This window comes from Pongo pygmaeus, chromosome 20 (genome assembly GCF_028885625.2).
Source record: "Pongo pygmaeus isolate AG05252 chromosome 20, NHGRI_mPonPyg2-v2.0_pri, whole genome shotgun sequence".
Lineage (NCBI taxonomy): Eukaryota > Metazoa > Chordata > Mammalia > Primates > Hominidae > Pongo > Pongo pygmaeus.
Window position 1 is genome coordinate 42,120,857 of NC_072393.2, and position 6,293 is coordinate 42,127,149.

Consider the following 6,293-nt stretch of genomic DNA (forward strand, 5'->3'; position numbering starts at 1 on the left):
CAGGATTGTGTAAAAACAATGCCAGGTTGGACTGCCAGAATGAGCCAACAGCACATGATGTGCTTCCCCCTGCAGAGAGCCTATAAATGGACGTGCAGTCAGGGAGGTTTCAAATCACCAAGATTCTTATCCCAGAAAAGCAGATGTTCATAGCTCTGGGAATGGAATGCGACCCTTGTGGAGAGCCTATAAATGGACACATGGGGGCGCCTGTTCATATGGATAAGATAGGGCTATAAATGTCCTCATCTTGCCACAGCTCTTCTAGGCCTCTTCAGGGTTAAGGCATACTCCCTTCTGAGAACTTCTGGTCTAACTGGTTGTCTAGCTTCACGTCCTGTTTCTATGGATTGTTTGTAACCAGCTTTTGCTGCAACTGGTACTGCTGATTAATGTCTTGCTAATCATAGGTTATGGAGACTATGTTTCTGTTTTAAGGCTCTGTTAGAAATTACTGATGCACACTACTGTAAATTCTTATCTCTGTATACTGTACTTCTGCATACAGATGTTATGTTAAAGAATTACTTCATCCCCATGTGACCATCTCACCTCATAATCAAATGACCCTAAATCCCTCACTAACCTACCCCCGCCCTCATTAAACTTAATAATAAATGCTGGTATATCTAGTGCATTGTTGGCACCACGGGACCAGAAGGCGGTGACCCCCCTGGACCCAGCTTTCACTATCTTGTGTGTGTCTATTATTTCTCAACCTGCTGATCTGCCTGGGAACAAAGAGAGAGCCCTGCTGCATTGCAGGCTGCTGGCCAGATCCCGCAATAAGGTATGTTCTCTAAGATCTGAAACAAGACAGAAATGCTCACCTTTACCACTGTTATTCAACATAGTGCTGGAAGTCCTGGCAAGAGCAATTAAGCAAGAAAAAAAAAGGGCATCCAAATTGAAAAAGAAATCAAATTCTGCAGAAGATATGATCTTACATACTTAATAACCTAAAGACTCCACCAAAAAACCGTTAGAACTGAAAAATGAATTCAGTAAGGTTGCAGGATACAAAATCAACATATCAAAATCATAACATTTCATATACACTAACAGCAAATAACCTGAAAAAGAAATCAAGGAAAGCAATCACACTTAAGTAGCTACAAAGAATAGAAAATAGCTACAAAGTATAGAAAATACCTAGGAATCAAGTTAACCAAAGAAGTGAAAGATGTATGTGAGGAAAACTATGAAAAGCTGGATGAAAGCAGTAGAAGATGACACACAAAAAAGGGGAAGATATTCCATGCTCATGGATTAGAATAGTTAAAATGACAATACTACCCAAAGCAATTTATAGATTCAATGCAATCTCTATCAAAATGCCAATAACATTCTTCATAGAAATAGGAAAAAAATCCTAAAATGTATGTAGAACCACAAAAGACCCTGAATAGCCAAAGGAATTCTGAGCAAAAAGAACAAAGCTGGAGACATCATACTACCTGACTTAAATTTTCTACAAACCTATAGTAACCAAATCAGCATAGTACTGGCATAAAAACAGACACAGATCGATGTAACAGAACAGAGAACCCAAATATCAATCCATACATTTACAACCAAGTAATCTTTGACAAAGGTGCCCAGAATATACAGTGGGGAAAGGAATGTTTTTTCAATAAATGATGCTGGGAAATTTGGATAATTACATGCAGAAGAATGAAACTAGACCTCTATCTTTACCATACACAAAAATCAAGTCAAAATGTAAGACCTGCTACTAGAAGAAAATATTGGGGAAACACTCACAGACATTGGTCTACACAAAGACTTTTTTGTATAAGACCGCAAAAGCACAGGCAACAAAAGCAAGACTCCACCAAAAAACTGTTAGAACTGAAAAATGAATTCAGTCAGACAACTGAGATTGCATCAAAATAAAGTTTCTGTGCAGCAAAGGAAACAAGCAATAACATGAAGAGACAACCCACAAGACAGGAGAAAATATTTGCAAACAACCCATCTGACAGGGGATTAGTATTCTCTTATATAATTATGTATATGAGAATATATAAGAACATATAAGGAGCTCAGACAACTCAATAGCAAAAAAAAAAAAACCCCGATTAAAAAAATGGGCAAAAGATCTGAACAGACATTTCTCAAAAGAAGACATACAAATGGCCAATGGGTATATGAAAAAAATCTCAATATCGCTAATCATCAGAGAAATGCAAATCAAAACTACAAAGAGATATCATCTCACCCCAATTAGGATAGCTATTATCAGAAGGACAAAAAAATAACAAATGCTGGCAAGGACGCAAAGAAAAGGGAACACTTATATGCTGTTAGTAGGAATATAAACTAGTATAGCTACTATGGAAAACAGTTTGGAGGTCCCTCAAAAAACTAAAAATAGAACTATCATATGATCCAGCAATCCCACTGCTGGGCATATGCCCAAAAGAAAGGAAATCAGTATATCGAAAAGACAGCTGCACTCCATGTTTGCTGCAGCACTGTCCACAATAGCCAAGATTTGGAAGCAACCTCAGTGTCCATCAGCAGATGAATGGATAAAGAAAATGTAGTTTGTGTACACGAGGGAATAATATTCAGCCATAAAAAAAGAATGAGATCCTAACATTTGCAACAACATGGATGGAATTTGAGATCATTATGTTAAGTGAAGTAAGCCAGGCACAGAATGACAAACATCACAGGTTCTCACTTATTTGTGGAATCTGAAAATCAAAACAATTGAACTCACGGACAGAGAGAGTAGAAGGATGGTTAATGGAGGCTGAGAAAAGTCATGGGGGAAGTGATGAGGGTTAATGGGTAAAAAAAGGTAGAATGAATAAGACCTACTATTTGATAACACAACGGGGTGACTATACTCAATAATAATTTTACATTTAAAAATACCTAAAAGAGTATAATTGGATTATTTGTAACACAAAAGATAAATGCCTGAGAGGATGGATACCCCATTCTCCATGATGTGATTATTATGCACTGCATTCCTGTATCAAAACATCTCATATACCCTACAAATATATACACTTACTATGTACCCACAAAAGTTACAAATTAAAAAAAAATTTAAAGAAAAAAGATTTTAAGGCCGGGCGCGGTGGCTCATGCCTGTAATCGCAGCACTTTGGGAGGCTGAGGCAGGTGGATCACCTGAGGTCAGGAGTTCGAGACCAGCTTTGCCAACATGGTGAAACCTCACCTCTACTAAAAATACAAAAAATTAGCTGGGCGTGGTGGTGTGTACCTGTAATCCCAGCCACTTGGGAGGATAAGGCAAGAGAATCGCTTGAACCTGGGTGGCGGAGGTTGCAGTGAGCTGAGATGTTGCCATTGCACTCCAGCCTGGGCAACAGAGCAATGCTCTGTCTCAAAAAAAAGAAAAGAAAAAAGATTTTAAAAAACCACAGCCAAATAACAAGAAGGAGTATACTGAATATTCCCAACAACAACAACAACAACAAAAAAGATGTTTGAAGTGATGGTTATACTATTAATAATTACCCTGATCTGCTGACTATATGTTATATGTACCAAAACATCACTATGTTCCCCACAAATGCGTACAATTTTTCTATGTCAATTTCAAAAATAAAATATTTGTGAAAAAAAGAACATAAGGCCAGGTGTGGTGGCTCACTCACGCCTGTAATCCCAGCACTTTAGGAGGCTGAGGCAGGTGGATCACTTGAGCTCAGGAGTTCAAGACCAGCCTGGGCAACATGACGAAACCCTGTCTCTACAAAAAATTAGCAGGATACAGTGGCACATGCCTGTAGTCCCAGCTACTTGGGAGGCTAAAGCAGGAGAATTGCTTGAGCCCGGGAGGCAGAGGTTGCAGTGAGCCAAGATCATGCCACTGCACTTCAGAGCCTGGGTGACAGAGTAACACTTCCCCCCCACCCCCAAAAAAGAGCATAATAAACATAAAGAATACAGGTATATTGTAGACATTAGAGCAAATCCTAGAAAATATAAAAACAAAGAGGTATAACTAATAAACCATAGTAGAGATAAAATGGAATCATAAAAAACAATTGTAAAAAAGAAAGGAAAAGGCCAGGCATGGTGGCTCACGCCTGTAATCCCAGCACTTTGAGAGGCTGAGGCGGGCGGATCACGAGGTCAGGAGATCAAGACCATCCTGGCCAACATGGTGAAACCCCATCCCTACTAAAAATACAAAAAGTTAGCTGGCCATGGTGGCGTGCACCTGTAATCCCATCTTGGGAGGCTGAGGCAGGAGAATCGCTTGAACCCGGGAGTTGGAGGTTGAAGTGAGGCGAGATCACCCCACTGCACTCCAGCCTGGTGACAAAGCAAGATTCCACCTCAAAAAAAAAAAAAAAAAAAAAGAAGGAACAAACAACAGTTAGGACAAAACAAATGGCAAGCTAGTGGAACTAAATCTAACCATACTGATACTCACTTGAGATGTTAATAATCTAAACCAGGCATCAGAAAACTTTATCAATAAAGGGCCAGAGTGTAAATACAGGTTTTCTGGACCCACAGAGTCTCTGTCAAATGATTCAACCCCTTAGTTGTAGCAGAAAAGCAATTTAAAACATGTAAACAAATGAGCATTTGTTGTATTCCAACAAAGCTTTATATATAAAACAGGTGACAGGCTGGATTTATCCTGGGAACCATAGTTTGCCATTCCCTGACCTAAACACTCCAACTAAAGACAGAGATTGTCAGATTGTATAAAAATGTAAGAACACAGCCAGGCCTCATGGCACATGCCTGTAGTGCTAGCTACTGGGGAGGCTGAGGCACGAGGATTGCTTGAGCCCAGGAGGTTGAGGCAGCAGTGAGTTGTGACTGCACCACTGCTGTCCAGCCTCGGTGACAGAGCAAAACCGTATCTCAAAACAACAACAATAACAGCAAAACACCAAACTAAAACTACACATTGTCTACAAGACACCCACTTTAAATTTAAACACCTAGATAGTTTAAAAGTAAAAAAAATGATGGGAAGAGCTATACCACGCAACCACCAATCATGGCTATATTAATATCAGACAAAGTAGACTTCAGAATAAGGACTGTTACAAGGAACAAAGAGGGAATTTTATAATGATAAATGGGAAAAAACAATCCCGAATGTGTAAGTGCATAATAACAGAGCTCCAAAATGCACAGATTAAAAACAGATAAAACTGAGAAAGATATAGAGAAATACACAATTATAGTTAGATATTTCAACACTCTCCTATCACTGATAGAACAAGTAGACATAAAACTAATTTTAAAAGGAGAAATATTCTGTGATTCCACTTTTGTGAGGTACTTAGAGCATTCACATTTATACATACAGGAAATAGAACAGGAGTCACCGGAGGTTAGGAGACTGGGGAAAGGGGAAATGGGAAGTGTTGTTAGAAAGGTTTACAGTTTCACTTTTACAAAATGAAAAGGGTTCTGGAGATGGACGTTGGTTGTACATTATGAATGTACTTAGTACTGACTGTACACTTAAAAATAGTTAAGATGGTAAATTTTATATGTATTTTACAATAAAAATTTGAACAGAATATTAATTGGTTTTTTGAAAAGATCAATAAAATTGATCAACCTCTAAGCAGACAGATCAAAAGAGAGAGAGAACACACAAATTGCCAATGTCAGAAGTGAAAGTGTGGACATCAAAACTACAGGCCGGGTGCGGTGGCTCATGCCTGTAATCCCAGCACTTTGGAGGACCGAGGTGGGTGGATCACCTGAGGTCAGGAGTTCGAGACCAGTCTGGCCAACATGGTGAAACCCCGTCTCTAAAGTACAAAATTAGCTGGGCATGGTGGCACATGCTTATAATCCCAGCTACTTGGGAGGCTGAGGCAGGAGAATCGCTTGAAACTAGGAGGCAGAGGTTGCAGTAAGCCGAGATTGCGCCATTGCACTCCAGCCTGGAAAACAAGAGTGAAACTCCACCTCAAAAACAAAAACAAAAACAAAACCTACAGTTATAAAAAGCAGATCTGGCTGGGCGTGGCGGCTCACGCTTGTAATGCCAGCACTTTCAGAGGCTGAACCAGGCGGATCACCTGAGGTTGGGAGTTCCAGACCAGACTGACCAACATGGGGAAAACCCATCTCTATTAAAAATACAAAATTAGCCAGGTGTGGTGGCACATGCCTGTAATCCCAGCTACTCAGGAGGCTGAGGCAGGAGAATCACTTGAACCTGGGAGGCGGAGGTTGCAGTGAGCCAAGTTCGCGCCATTGCACTCCACCCTGGGCAACAAGACCAAAACTCCATCTCAAAAAAAAAAGCAGATCTGCAGTTGAAG